The sequence below is a fragment of the Hyla sarda genome, chromosome 8 (genome assembly GCF_029499605.1).
Source record: "Hyla sarda isolate aHylSar1 chromosome 8, aHylSar1.hap1, whole genome shotgun sequence".
Classification (NCBI taxonomy): Eukaryota; Metazoa; Chordata; class Amphibia; order Anura; family Hylidae; genus Hyla; species Hyla sarda.
The window spans coordinates 116,338,813-116,354,785 of record NC_079196.1 but is presented as its reverse complement, the minus strand read 5'-3'; the positions used below and the strand labels follow the sequence as shown (position 1 = coordinate 116,354,785).

The 15,973-nt window shown below is 43.4% G+C and overlaps 9 pseudogenes; all 9 read right to left on the bottom strand.

Moving 5' to 3' along the window:
* Positions 1-607: 607 nt before the first annotated feature.
* Positions 608-871, bottom strand: LOC130288926 (U2 spliceosomal RNA; annotated as a pseudogene).
* Positions 872-2,340: 1,469 nt separating this feature from the next.
* Positions 2,341-2,604, bottom strand: LOC130288925 (U2 spliceosomal RNA; annotated as a pseudogene).
* Positions 2,605-4,069: 1,465 nt separating this feature from the next.
* On the bottom strand, positions 4,070-4,333 carry LOC130288924 (U2 spliceosomal RNA; annotated as a pseudogene).
* Positions 4,334-5,806: 1,473 nt separating this feature from the next.
* On the bottom strand, positions 5,807-6,069 carry LOC130288800 (U2 spliceosomal RNA; annotated as a pseudogene).
* A 1,465-nt stretch (positions 6,070-7,534) lies between these two features.
* On the bottom strand, positions 7,535-7,799 carry LOC130289772 (U2 spliceosomal RNA; annotated as a pseudogene).
* Positions 7,800-9,270: 1,471 nt separating this feature from the next.
* Positions 9,271-9,535, bottom strand: LOC130289111 (U2 spliceosomal RNA; annotated as a pseudogene).
* Positions 9,536-11,011: 1,476 nt separating this feature from the next.
* LOC130290094 (U2 spliceosomal RNA) lies at positions 11,012-11,265 on the bottom strand (annotated as a pseudogene).
* A 1,472-nt stretch (positions 11,266-12,737) lies between these two features.
* LOC130289242 (U2 spliceosomal RNA) lies at positions 12,738-13,003 on the bottom strand (annotated as a pseudogene).
* Positions 13,004-14,476: 1,473 nt separating this feature from the next.
* Positions 14,477-14,740, bottom strand: LOC130288923 (U2 spliceosomal RNA; annotated as a pseudogene).
* Between the last annotated feature and the right edge of the window lie 1,233 nt (positions 14,741-15,973).

Here is a 15,973-nt window from a genome sequence, read left to right as displayed (position 1 = left end):
TCTCACTCACTCTCACTCTCTCACTCACTCGCTCACTAAGTCAGTCTCTCTCTCTCTCTCTCTCTTTTTCTTTTTATATATATTTTTTTCCGTCTTCTTCTTCTTCTTCTTCTTCAGACCCTGTCATAGCACTAATGCCTTTCCAATACCACCAGCAGATGGAGACACTCCATTGCAACATTGGTTGTGAGCAGCAGTTTCTAAAAACAAATGCCTCATGGCGGATTTCCCATCCATCAATGGATGGTAAATTTTGTTTTTATCATTCACTGACCACAGATACCAATGCATGGTCAAGCAACAGCAATGACACACCCTTGTGTATAGGCATGAGACCCTCACGTCATTTAACAGGATTCAGCACCACCCACAGGACAGCTACCTGTCATGTCATGTCAAACCTGCACAGGTGTGCTAGATTATTATTATTTAGTTTTATTTTATTTTTTTACACCAATCAGTGTGCAAACATGGTCATTAAAACGCTAAATGAATAGACGTTCATAAACCAGTCAGTGCAACTCATCATTTTGGTCTCCAATTCTCAAACTCAAATTCTCACCCACGGAGGATTAAATGAGAATCTTTCTTGTTTAACACTGGAATGGGGTGGTGCACTGTTCACTACCCGAATATACTGCCACATCGGGTCAATGCATAGGGCGACAGAAGCAAGCTTCCAAATCAGCTCCCTTTCTCAAAAATCCATTTAATTTATGGTCCCCAGATAGGGAACGTATGTATCAGTATGTGCTCACAAGTCACCCAAGTGCAAGTATTCACACAAAAAAAAACGTGCCTCAGGATGCGATCTGTCGCAAGATCCTTTCTTTTTTTACACTTGATCTAAGCCAAAAGGCCTAGAGGGGATAACCGGGAAAGGGGTGGACCCAACCATGTCCCCTTCATGAGCACTCACATTACTCATAGGAATGGAAGGAAGGCTGGCAGCTAACCAGCCTCCCATACACTCTCTGGGTGGGTGGCAGTCAGCCACCCATACATACATACAGCACAGGCTAAACCCACATCATCACTTAAAAAAAGGACAGGCGACCATTGCACTCTGATGGAGCATTTAGCAATGCAATCCATAGCCTGGCTTTTGCCTGAACCCCCATCACTCCTCCTCTTGCATATAAGACAATATTTCAGATCTGCATATGAAAACAACACGCCTACCTTTGTTGCACATAGCTGCCTGCCTGTCTCTAGTTACCCCACTGGCTGTAGCTGCGTCCCTTCCGACATGGAATAACACCAACTGTAACGATAAACTGAAAATTAACAGTATAAACCTGCATCATTTTGGACTCTGGTATTTGCTGAATCCGGGTGACCTGACAATCGATGGTGGTGCCGCTGGTGATTCTGGCCTTCTTGGAATCTGTTGGGCCTATGTGTTAGCTCACACATCACTTGGGTATCCATGGTAACTACCACAACATGGTCATCTGCAGTTTACATCTAGCCCGTGGCATTGAATGGCATTTTAAAAGTGCTAAGGGTCCTGGTGCAATAATCCTCCCATGAGGATCAGCCTCAACGGCTTTGTAGATTGCACTCATGTCAGCAACTCCATATACATTTTTTTTTCTTCATGCTTCTTTCTTCATCCTTTTTTCTTTCTGTCATTCAGACTTTCATTCATTCGATCTCTCTCACTCACTTGCTTTAACTCATTTGTTCTCACTCACTCACTCACTCAATCACTCACTCACTCATTCATTCACTCTCACTCACTCTCACTCTCTCACTCACTCGCTCACTAAGTCAGTCTCTCTCTCTCTCTCTCTCTTTTTCTTTTTATATATATTTTTTTCCGTCTTCTTCTTCTTCTTCTTCTTCAGACCCTGTCATAGCACTAATGCCTTTCCAATACCACCAGCAGATGGAGACACTCCATTGCAACATTGGTTGTGAGCAGCAGTTTCTAAAAACAAATGCCTCATGGCGGATTTCCCATCCATCAATGGATGGTAAATTTTGTTTTTATCATTCACTGACCACAGATACCAATGCATGGTCAAGCAACAGCAATGACACACCCTTGTGCATAGGCATGAGACCCTCACGTCATTTAACAGGATTCAGCACCACCCACAAGACAGCTACCTGTCATGCCATGTCAAACCTGCACAGGTGTGCTAGATTATTATTATTTAGTTTTATTTTATTTTTTTACACCAATCAGTGTGCAAACATGGTCATTAAAACGCTAAATGAATAGACGTTCATAAACCAGTCAGTGCAACTCATCATTTTGGTCTCCAATTCTCAAACTCAAATTCTCACCCACGGAGGATTAAATGAGAATCTTTCTTGTTTAACACTGGAATGGGGTGGTGCACTGTTCACTACCCGAATATACTGCCACATCGGGTCAATGCATAGGGCGACAGAAGCAAGCTTCCAAATCAGCTCCCTTTCTCAAAAATCCATTTAATTTATGGTCCCCAGATAGGGAACGTATGTATCAGTATGTGCTCACAAGTCACCCAAGTGCAAGTATTCACACAAAAAAAAACGTGCCTCAGGATGCGATCTGTCGCAAGATCCTTTCTTTTTTTACACTTGATCTAAGCCAAAAGGCCTAGAGGGGATAACCGGGAAAGGGGTGGACCCAACCATGTCCCCTTCATGAGCACTCACATTACTCATAGGAATGGAAGGAAGGCTGGCAGCCAACCAGCCTCCCATACACTCTCTGGGTGGGTGGCAGTCAGCCACCCATACATACATACAGCACAGGCTAAACCCACATCATCACTTAAAAAAAGGACAGGCGACCATTGCACTCTGATGGAGCATTTAGCAATGCAATCCATAGCCTGGCTTTTGCCTGAACCCCCATCACTCCTCCTCTTGCATATAAGACAATATTTCAGATCTGCATATGAAAACAACACGCCTACCTTTGTTGCACATAGCTGCCTGCCTGTCTCTAGTTACCCCACTGGCTGTAGCTGCGTCCCTTCCGACATGGAATAACACCAACTGTAACGATAAACTGAAAATTAACAGTATAAACCTGCATCATTTTGGACTCTGGTATTTGCTGAATCCGGGTGACCTGACAATCGATGGTGGTGCCGCTGGTGATTCTGGCCTTCTTGGAATCTGTTGGGCCTATGTGTTAGCTCACACATCACTTGGGTATCCATGGTAACTACCACAACATGGTCATCTGCAGTTTACATCTAGCCCGTGGCATTGAATGGCATTTTAAAAGTGCTAAGGGTCCTGGTGCAATAATCCTCCCATGAGGATCAGCCTCAACGGCTTTGTAGATTGCACTCATGTCAGCAACTCCATATACATTTTTTTTTCTTCATGCTTCTTTCTTCATCCTTTTTTCTTTCTGTCATTCAGACTTTCATTCATTCGATCTCTCTCACTCACTTGCTTTAACTCATTTGTTCTCACTCACTCACTCACTCACTCAATCACTCACTCACTCATTCACTCTCACTCACTCTCACTCTCTCACTCACTCGCTCACTAAGTCAGTCTCTCTCTCTCTCTCTCTCTCTTTTTCTTTTTATATATATTTTTTTCCGTCTTCTTCTTCTTCTTCAGACCCTGTCATAGCACTAATGCCTTTCCAATACCACCAGCAGATGGAGACACTCCATTGCAACATTGGTTGTGAGCAGCAGTTTCTAAAAACAAATGCCTCATGGCGGATTTCCCATCCATCAATGGATGGTAAATTTTGTTTTTATCATTCACTGACCACAGATACCAATGCATGGTCAAGCAACAGCAATGACACACCCTTGTGTATAGGCATGAGACCCTCACGTCATTTAACAGGATTCAGCACCACCCACAAGACAGCTACCTGTCATGTCATGTCAAACCTGCACAGGTGTGCTAGATTATTATTATTTAGTTTTATTTTATTTTTTTACACCAATCAGTGTGCAAACATGGTCATTAAAACGCTAAATGAATAGACGTTCATAAACCAGTCAGTGCAACTCATCATTTTGGTCTCCAATTCTCAAACTCAAATTCTCACCCACGGAGGATTAAATGAGAATCTTTCTTGTTTAACACTGGAATGGGGTGGTGCACTGTTCACTACCCGAATATACTGCCACATCGGGTCAATGCATAGGGCGACAGAAGCAAGCTTCCAAATCAGCTCCCTTTCTCAAAAATCCATTTAATTTATGGTCCCCAGATAGGGAACGTATGTATCAGTATGTGCTCACAAGTCACCCAAGTGCAAGTATTCACACAAAAAAAAACGTGCCTCAGGATGCGATCTGTCGCAAGATCCTTTCTTTTTTTACACTTGATCTAAGCCAAAAGGCCTAGAGGGGATAACCGGGAAAGGGGTGGACCCAACCATGTCCCCTTCATGAGCACTCACATTACTCATAGGAATGGAAGGAAGGCTGGCAGCCAACCAGCCTCCCATACACTCTCTGGGTGGGTGGCAGTCAGCCACCCATACATACATACAGCACAGGCTAAACCCACATCATCACTTAAAAAAAGGACAGGCGACCATTGCACTCTGATGGAGCATTTAGCAATGCAATCCATAGCCTGGCTTTTGCCTGAACCCCCATCACTCCTCCTCTTGCATATAAGACAATATTTCAGATCTGCATATGAAAACAACACGCCTACCTTTGTTGCACATAGCTGCCTGCCTGTCTCTAGTTACCCCACTGGCTGTAGCTGCGTCCCTTCCGACATGGAATAACACCAACTGTAACGATAAACTGAAAATTAACAGTATAAACCTGCATCATTTTGGACTCTGGTATTTGCTGAATCCGGGTGACCTGACAATCGATGGTGGTGCCGCTGGTGATTCTGGCCTTCTTGGAATCTGTTGGGCCTATGTGTTAGCTCACACATCACTTGGGTATCCATGGTAACTACCACAACATGGTCATCTGCAGTTTACATCTAGCCCGTGGCATTGAATGGCATTTTAAAAGTGCTAAGGGTCCTGGTGCAATAATCCTCCCATGAGGATCAGCCTCAACGGCTTTGTAGATTGCACTCATGTCAGCAACTCCATATACATTTTTTTTTCTTCATGCTTCTTTCTTCATCCTTTTTTCTTTCTGTCATTCAGACTTTCATTCATTCGATCTCTCTCACTCACTTGCTTTAACTCATTTGTTCTCACTCACTCACTCACTCACTCAATCACTCACTCACTCATTCATTCACTCTCACTCACTCTCACTCTCTCACTCACTCGCTCACTAAGTCAGTCTCTCTCTCTCTCTCTCTCTTTTTCTTTTTATATATATTTTTTTCCGTCTTCTTCTTCTTCTTCTTCTTCAGACCCTGTCATAGCACTAATGCCTTTCCAATACCACCAGCAGATGGAGACACTCCATTGCAACATTGGTTGTGAGCAGCAGTTTCTAAAAACAAATGCCTCATGGCGGATTTCCCATCCATCAATGGATGGTAAATTTTGTTTTTATCATTCACTGACCACAGATACCAATGCATGGTCAAGCAACAGCAATGACACACCCTTGTGTATAGGCATGAGACCCTCACGTCATTTAACAGGATTCAGCACCACCCACAAGACAGCTACCTGTCATGTCATGTCAAACCTGCACAGGTGTGCTAGATTATTATTATTTAGTTTTATTTTATTTTTTTACACCAATCAGTGTGCAAACATGGTCATTAAAACGCTAAATGAATAGACGTTCATAAACCAGTCAGTGCAACTCATCATTTTGGTCTCCAATTCTCAAACTCAAATTCTCACCCACGGAGGATTAAATGAGAATCTTTCTTGTTTAACACTGGAATGGGGTGGTGCACTGTTCACTACCCGAATATACTGCCACATCGGGTCAATGCATAGGGCGACAGAAGCAAGCTTCCAAATCAGCTCCCTTTCTCAAAAATCCATTTAATTTATGGTCCCCAGATAGGGAACGTATGTATCAGTATGTGCTCACAAGTCACCCAAGTGCAAGTATTCACACAAAAAAAACGTGCCTCAGGATGCGATCTGTCGCAAGATCCTTTCTTTTTTTACACTTGATCTAAGCCAAAAGGCCTAGAGGGGATAACCGGGAAAGGGGTGGACCCAACCATGTCCCCTTCATGAGCACTCACATTACTCATAGGAATGGAAGGAAGGCTGGCAGCCAACCAGCCTCCCATACACTCTCTGGGTGGGTGGCAGTCAGCCACCCATACATACATACAGCACAGGCTAAACCCACATCATCACTTAAAAAAAGGACAGGCGACCATTGCACTCTGATGGAGCATTTAGCAATGCAATCCATAGCCTGGCTTTTGCCTGAACCCCCATCACTCCTCCTCTTGCATATAAGACAATATTTCAGATCTGCATATGAAAACAACACGCCTACCTTTGTTGCACATAGCTGCCTGCCTGTCTCTAGTTACCCCACTGGCTGTAGCTGCGTCCCTTCCGACATGGAATAACACCAACTGTAACGATAAACTGAAAATTAACAGTATAAACCTGCATCATTTTGGACTCTGGTATTTGCTGAATCCGGGTGACCTGACAATCGATGGTGGTGCCGCTGGTGATTCTGGCCTTCTTGGAATCTGTTGGGCCTATGTGTTAGCTCACACATCACTTGGGTATCCATGGTAACTACCACAACATGGTCATCTGCAGTTTACATCTAGCCCGTGGCATTGAATGGCATTTTAAAAGTGCTAAGGGTCCTGGTGCAATAATCCTCCCATGAGGATCAGCCTCAACGGCTTTGTAGATTGCACTCATGTCAGCAACTCCATATACATTTTTTTTTCTTCATGCTTCTTTCTTCATCCTTTTTTCTTTCTGTCATTCAGACTTTCATTCATTCGATCTCTCTCACTCACTTGCTTTAACTCATTTGTTCTCACTCACTCACTCACTCAATCACTCACTCACTCATTCACTCTCACTCACTCTCACTCTCTCACTCACTCGCTCACTAAGTCAGTCTCTCTCTCTCTCTCTCTCTTTTTCTTTTTATATATATTTTTTTCCGTCTTCTTCTTCTTCTTCTTCTTCAGACCCTGTCATAGCACTAATGCCTTTCCAATACCACCAGCAGATGGAGACACTCCATTGCAACATTGGTTGTGAGCAGCAGTTTCTAAAAACAAATGCCTCATGGCGGATTTCCCATCCATCAATGGATGGTAAATTTTGTTTTTATCATTCACTGACCACAGATACCAATGCATGGTCAAGCAACAGCAATGACACACCCTTGTGTATAGGCATGAGACCCTCACGTCATTTAACAGGATTCAGCACCACCCACAAGACAGCTACCTGTCATGTCATGTCAAACCTGCACAGGTGTGCTAGATTATTATTATTTAGTTTTATTTTATTTTTTTACACCAATCAGTGTGCAAACATGGTCATTAAAACGCTAAATGAATAGACGTTCATAAACCAGTCAGTGCAACTCATCATTTTGGTCTCCAATTCTCAAACTCAAATTCTCACCCACGGAGGATTAAATGAGAATCTTTCTTGTTTAACACTGGAATGGGGTGGTGCACTGTTCACTACCCGAATATACTGCCACATCGGGTCAATGCATAGGGCGACAGAAGCAAACTTCCAAATCAGCTCCCTTTCTCAAAAATCCATTTAATTTATGGTCCCCAGATAGGGAACGTATGTATCAGTATGTGCTCACAAGTCACCCAAGTGCAAGTATTCACACAAAAAAAAAACGTGCCTCAGGATGCGATCTGTCGCAAGATCCTTTCTTTTTTTACACTTGATCTAAGCCAAAAGGCCTAGAGGGGATAACCGGGAAAGGGGTGGACCCAACCATGTCCCCTTCATGAGCACTCACATTACTCATAGGAATGGAAGGAAGGCTGGCAGCCAACCAGCCTCCCATACACTCTCTGGGTGGGTGGCAGTCAGCCACCCATACATACATACAGCACAGGCTAAACCCACATCATCACTTAAAAAAAGGACAGGCGACCATTGCACTCTGATGGAGCATTTAGCAATGCAATCCATAGCCTGGCTTTTGCCTGAACCCCCATCACTCCTCCTCTTGCATATAAGACAATATTTCAGATCTGCATATGAAAACAACACGCCTACCTTTGTTGCACATAGCTGCCTGCCTGTCTCTAGTTACCCCACTGGCTGTAGCTGCGTCCCTTCCGACATGGAATAACACCAACTGTAACGATAAACTGAAAATTAACAGTATAAACCTGCATCATTTTGGACTCTGGTATTTGCTGAATCCGGGTGACCTGACAATCGATGGTGGTGCCGCTGGTGATTCTGGCCTTCTTGGAATCTGTTGGGCCTATGTGTTAGCTCACACATCACTTGGGTATCCATGGTAACTACCACAACATGGTCATCTGCAGTTTACATCTAGCCCGTGGCATTGAATGGCATTTTAAAAGTGCTAAGGGTCCTGGTGCAATAATCCTCCCATGAGGATCAGCCTCAACGGCTTTGTAGATTGCACTCATGTCAGCAACTCCATATACATTTTTTTTTCTTCATGCTTCTTTCTTCATCCTTTTTTCTTTCTGTCATTCAGACTTTCATTCATTCGATCTCTCTCACTCACTTGCTTTAACTCATTTGTTCTCACTCACTCACTCACTCAATCACTCACTCACTCATTCACTCTCACTCACTCTCACTCTCTCACTCACTCGCTCACTAAGTCAGTCTCTCTCTCTCTCTCTCTCTTTTTCTTTTTATATATATTTTTTTCCGTCTTCTTCTTCTTCTTCTTCTTCTTCTTCAGACCCTGTCATAGCACTAATGCCTTTCCAATACCACCAGCAGATGGAGACACTCCATTGCAACATTGGTTGTGAGCAGCAGTTTCTAAAAACAAATGCCTCATGGCGGATTTCCCATCCATCAATGGATGGTAAATTTTGTTTTTATCATTCACTGACCACAGATACCAATGCATGGTCAAGCAACAGCAATGACACACCCTTGTGTATAGGCATGAGACCCTCACGTCATTTAACAGGATTCAGCACCACCCACAAGACAGCTACCTGTCATGTCATGTCAAACCTGCACAGGTGTGCTAGATTATTATTATTTAGTTTTATTTTATTTTTTTACACCAATCAGTGTGCAAACATGGTCATTAAAACGCTAAATGAATAGACGTTCATAAACCAGTCAGTGCAACTCATCATTTTGGTCTCCAATTCTCAAACTCAAATTCTCACCCACGGAGGATTAAATGAGAATCTTTCTTGTTTAACACTGGAATGGGGTGGTGCACTGTTCACTACCCGAATATACTGCCACATCGGGTCAATGCATAGGGCGACAGAAGCAAGCTTCCAAATCAGCTCCCTTTCTCAAAAATCCATTTAATTTATGGTCCCCAGATAGGGAACGTATGTATCAGTATGTGCTCACAAGTCACCCAAGTGCAAGTATTCACACAAAAAAAAAACGTGCCTCAGGATGCGATCTGTCGCAAGATCCTTTCTTTTTTTACACTTGATCTAAGCCAAAAGGCCTAGAGGGGATAACCGGGAAAGGGGTGGACCCAACCATGTCCCCTTCATGAGCACTCACATTACTCATAGGAATGGAAGGAAGGCTGGCAGCCAACCAGCCTCCCATACACTCTCTGGGTGGGTGGCAGTCAGCCACCCATACATACATACAGCACAGGCTAAACCCACATCATCACTTAAAAAAAGGACAGGCGACCATTGCACTCTGATGGAGCATTTAGCAATGCAATCCATAGCCTGGCTTTTGCCTGAACCCCCATCACTCCTCCTCTTGCATATAAGACAATATTTCAGATCTGCATATGAAAACAACATGCCTACCTTTGTTGCACATAGCTGCCAGCCTGTCTCTAGTTACCCCACTGGCTGTAGCTGCGTCCCTTCCGACATGGAATAACACCAACTGTAATGATAAACTGAAAATTAACAGTATAAACCTGCATCATTTTGGACTCTGGTATTTGCTGAATCCGGGTGACCTGACAATCGATGGTGGTGCCGCTGGTGATTCTGGCCTTCTTGGAATCTGTTGGGCCTATGTGTTAGCTCACACATCACTTGGGTATCCATGGTAACTACCACAACATGGTCATCTGCAGTTTACATCTAGCCCGTGGCATTGAATGGCATTTTAAAAGTGCTAAGGGTCCTGGTGCAATAATCCTCCCATGAGGATCAGCCTCAACGGCTTTGTAGATTGCACTCATGTCAGCAACTCCATATACATTTTTTTTTCTTCATGCTTCTTTCTTCATCCTTTTTTCTTTCTGTCATTCAGACTTTCATTCATTCGATCTCTCTCACTCACTTGCTTTAACTCATTTGTTCTCACTCACTCACTCACTCACTCAATCACTCACTCACTCATTCATTCACTCTCACTCACTCTCACTCTCTCACTCACTCGCTCACTAAGTCAGTCTCTCTCTCTCTCTCTCTCTTTTTCTTTTTATATATATTTTTTTCCGTCTTCTTCTTCTTCTTCTTCTTCTTCTTCAGACCCTGTCATAGCACTAATGCCTTTCCAATACCACCAGCAGATGGAGACACTCCATTGCAACATTGGTTGTGAGCAGCAGTTTCTAAAAACAAATGCCTCATGGCGGATTTCCCATCCATCAATGGATGGTAAATTTTGTTTTTATCATTCACTGACCACAGATACCAATGCATGGTCAAGCAACAGCAATGACACACCCTTGTGTATAGGCATGAGACCCTCACGTCATTTAACAGGATTCAGCACCACCCACAAGACAGCTACCTGTCATGTCATGTCAAACCTGCACAGGTGTGCTAGATTATTATTATTTAGTTTTATTTTATTTTTTTACACCAATCAGTGTGCAAACATGGTCATTAAAACGCTAAATGAATAGACGTTCATAAACCAGTCAGTGCAACTCATCATTTTGGTCTCCAATTCTCAAACTCAAATTCTCACCCACGGAGGATTAAATGAGAATCTTTCTTGTTTAACACTGGAATGGGGTGGTGCACTGTTCACTACCCGAATATACTGCCACATCGGGCGACAGAAGCAAGCTTCCAAATCAGCTCCCTTTCTCAAAAATCCATTTAATTTATGGTCCCCAGATAGGGAACGTATGTATCAGTATGTGCTCACAAGTCACCCAAGTGCAAGTATTCACACAAAAAAAAACGTGCCTCAGGATGCGATCTGTCGCAAGATCCTTTCTTTTTTTACACTTGATCTAAGCCAAAAGGCCTAGAGGGGATAACCGGGAAAGGGGTGGACCCAACCATGTCCCCTTCATGAGCACTCACATTACTCATAGGAATGGAAGGAAGGCTGGCAGCCAACCAGCCTCCCATACACTCTCTGGGTGGGTGGCAGTCAGCCACCCATACATACATACAGCACAGGCTAAACCCACATCATCACTTAAAAAAAGGACAGGCGACCATTGCACTCTGATGGAGCATTTAGCAATGCAATCCATAGCCTGGCTTTTGCCTGAACCCCCATCACTCCTCCTCTTGCATATAAGACAATATTTCAGATCTGCATATGAAAACAACATGCCTACCTTTGTTGCACATAGCTGCCTGCCTGTCTCTAGTTACCCCACTGGCTGTAGCTGCGTCCCTTCAGACATGGAATAACACCAACTGTAACGATAAACTGAAAATTAACAGTATAAACCTGCATCATTTTGGACTCTGGTATTTGCTGAATCCGGGTGACCTGACAATCGATGGTGGTGCCGCTGGTGATTCTGGCCTTCTTGGAATCTGTTGGGCCTATGTGTTAGCTCACACATCACTTGGGTATCCATGGTAACTACCACAACATGGTCATCTGCAGTTTACATCTAGCCCGTGGCATTGAATGGCATTTTAAAAGTGCTAAGGGTCCTGGTGCAATAATCCTCCCATGAGGATCAGCCTCAACGGCTTTGTAGATTGCACTCATGTCAGCAACTCCATATACATTTTTTTTTCTTCATGCTTCTTTCTTCATCCTTTTTTCTTTCTGTCATTCAGACTTTCATTCATTCGATCTCTCTCACTCACTTGCTTTAACTCATTTGTTCTCACTCACTCACTCACTCAATCACTCACTCACTCATTCATTCACTCTCACTCACTCTCACTCTCTCACTCACTCGCTCACTAAGTCAGTCTCTCTCTCTCTCTCTCTCTTTTTCTTTTTATATATATTTTTTTCCGTCTTCTTCTTCTTCTTCTTCTTCTTCAGACCCTGTCATAGCACTAATGCCTTTCCAATACCACCAGCAGATGGAGACACTCCATTGCAACATTGGTTGTGAGCAGCAGTTTCTAAAAACAAATGCCTCATGGCGGATTTCCCATCCATCAATGGATGGTAAATTTTGTTTTTATCATTCACTGACCACAGATACCAATGCATGGTCAAGCAACAGCAATGACACACCCTTGTGTATAGGCATGAGACCCTCACGTCATTTAACAGGATTCAGCACCACCCACAAGACAGCTACCTGTCATGTCATGTCAAACCTGCACAGGTGTGCTAGATTATTATTATTTAGTTTTATTTTATTTTTTTACACCAATCAGTGTGCAAACATGGTCATTAAAACGCTAAATGAATAGACGTTCATAAACCAGTCAGTGCAACTCATCATTTTGGTCTCCAATTCTCAAACTCAAATTCTCACCCACGGAGGATTAAATGAGAATCTTTCTTGTTTAACACTGGAATGGGGTGGTGCACTGTTCACTACCCGAATATACTGCCACATCGGGTCAATGCATAGGGCGACAGAAGCAAGCTTCCAAATCAGCTCCCTTTCTCAAAAATCCATTTAATTTATGGTCCCCAGATAGGGAACGTATGTATCAGTATGTGCTCACAAGTCACCCAAGTGCAAGTATTCACACAAAAAAAAAACGTGCCTCAGGATGCGATCTGTCGCAAGATCCTTTCTTTTTTTTACACTTGATCTAAGCCAAAAGGCCTAGAGGGGATAACCGGGAAAGGGGTGGACCCAACCATGTCCCCTTCATGAGCACTCACATTACTCATAGGAATGGAAGGAAGGCTGGCAGCCAACCAGCCTCCCATACACTCTCTGGGTGGATGGCAGTCAGCCACCCATACATACATACAGCACAGGCTAAACCCACATCATCACTTAAAAAAAGGACAGGCGACCATTGCACTCTGATGGAGCATTTAGCAATGCAATCCATAGCCTGGCTTTTGCCTGAACCCCCATCACTCCTCCTCTTGCATATAAGACAATATTTCAGATCTGCATATGAAAACAACACGCCTACCTTTGTTGCACATAGCTGCCTGCCTGTCTCTAGTTACCCCACTGGCTGTAGCTGCGTCCCTTCCGACATGGAATAACACCAACTGTAACGATAAACTGAAAATTAACAGTATAAACCTGCATCATTTTGGACTCTGGTATTTGCTGAATCCGGGTGACCTGACAATCGATGGTGGTGCCGCTGGTGATTCTGGCCTTCTTGGAATCTGTTGGGCCTATGTGTTAGCTCACACATCACTTGGGTATCCATGGTAACTACCACAACATGGTCATCTGCAGTTTACATCTAGCCCGTGGCATTGAATGGCATTTTAAAAGTGCTAAGGGTCCTGGTGCAATAATCCTCCCATGAGGATCAGCCTCAACGGCTTTGTAGATTGCACTCATGTCAGCAACTCCATATACATTTTTTTTTCTTCATGCTTCTTTCTTCATCCTTTTTTCTTTCTGTCATTCAGACTTTCATTCATTCGATCTCTCTCACTCACTTGCTTTAACTCATTTGTTCTCACTCACTCACTCAATCACTCACTCACTCATTCACTCTCACTCACTCTCACTCTCTCACTCACTCGCTCACTAAGTCAGTCTCTCTCTCTCTCTCTCTCTTTTTCTTTTTATATATATTTTTTTCCGTCTTCTTCTTCTTCTTCTTCTTCTTCTTCTTCTTCAGACCCTGTCATAGCACTAATGCCTTTCCAATACCACCAGCAGATGGAGACACTCCATTGCAACATTGGTTGTGAGCAGCAGTTTCTAAAAACAAATGCCTCATGGCGGATTTCCCATCCATCAATGGATGGTAAATTTTGTTTTTATCATTCACTGACCACAGATACCAATGCATGGTCAAGCAACAGCAATGACACACCCTTGTGTATAGGCATGAGACCCTCACGTCATTTAACAGGATTCAGCACCACCCACAAGACAGCTACCTGTCATGTCATGTCAAACCTGCACAGGTGTGCTAGATTATTATTATTTAGTTTTATTTTATTTTTTTACACCAATCAGTGTGCAAACATGGTCATTAAAACGCTAAATGAATAGACGTTCATAAACCAGTCAGTGCAACTCATCATTTTGGTCTCCAATTCTCAAACTCAAATTCTCACCCACGGAGGATTAAATGAGAATCTTTCTTGTTTAACACTGGAATGGGGTGGTGCACTGTTCACTACCCGAATATACTGCCACATCGGGTCAATGCATAGGGCGACAGAAGCAAGCTTCCAAATCAGCTCCCTTTCTCAAAAATCCATTTAATTTATGGTCCCCAGATAGGGAACGTATGTATCAGTATGTGCTCACAAGTCACCCAAGTGCAAGTATTCACACAAAAAAAAACGTGCCTCAGGATGCGATCTGTCGCAAGATCCTTTCTTTTTTTACACTTGATCTAAGCCAAAAGGCCTAGAGGGGATAACCGGGAAAGGGGTGGACCCAACCATGTCCCCTTCATGAGCACTCACATTACTCATAGGAATGGAAGGAAGGCTGGCAGCCAACCAGCCTCCCATACACTCTCTGGGTGGGTGGCAGTCAGCCACCCATACATACATACAGCACAGGCTAAACCCACATCATCACTTAAAAAAAGGACAGGCGACCATTGCACTCTGATGGAGCATTTATCAATGCAATCCATAGCCTGGCTTTTGCCTGAACCCCCATCACTCCTCCTCTTGCATATAAGACAATATTTCAGATCTGCATATGAAAACAACACGCCTACCTTTGTTGCACATAGCTGCCTGCCTGTCTCTAGTTACCCCACTGGCTGTAGCTGCGTCCCTTCCGACATGGAATAACACCAACTGTAACGATAAACTGAAAATTAACAGTATAAACCTGCATCATTTTGGACTCTGGTATTTGCTGAATCCGGGTGACCTGACAATCGATGGTGGTGCCGCTGGTGATTCTGGCCTTCTTGGAATCTGTTGGGCCTATGTGTTAGCTCACACATCACTTGGGTATCCATGGTAACTACCACAACATGGTCATCTGCAGTTTACATCTAGCCCGTGGCATTGAATGGCATTTTAAAAGTGCTAAGGGTCCTGGTGCAATAATCCTCCCATGAGGATCAGCCTCAACGGCTTTGTAGATTGCACTCATGTCAGCAACTCCATATACATTTTTTTTTCTTCATGCTTCTTTCTTCATCCTTTTTTCTTTCTGTCATTCAGACTTTCATTCATTCGATCTCTCTCACTCACTTGCTTTAACTCATTTGTTCTCACTCACTCACTCACTCACTCACTCAATCACTCACTCACTCATTCACTCTCACTCACTCTCACTCTCTCACTCACTCGCTCACTAAGTCAGTCTCTCTCTCTCTCTCTCTCTCTTTTTCTTTTTATATATATTTTTTTCCGTCTTCTTCTTCTTCTTCTTCTTCTTCAGACCCTGTCATAGCACTAATGCCTTTCCAATACCACCAGCAGATGGAGACACTCCATTGCAACATTGGTTGTGAGCAGCAGTTTCTAAAAACAAATGCCTCATGGCGGATTTCCCATCCATCAATGGATGGTAAATTTTGTTTTTATCATTCACTGACCACAGATACCAATGCATGGTCAAGCAACAGCAATGACACACCCTTGTGTATAGGCATGAGACCCTCACGTCATTTAACAGGATTCAGC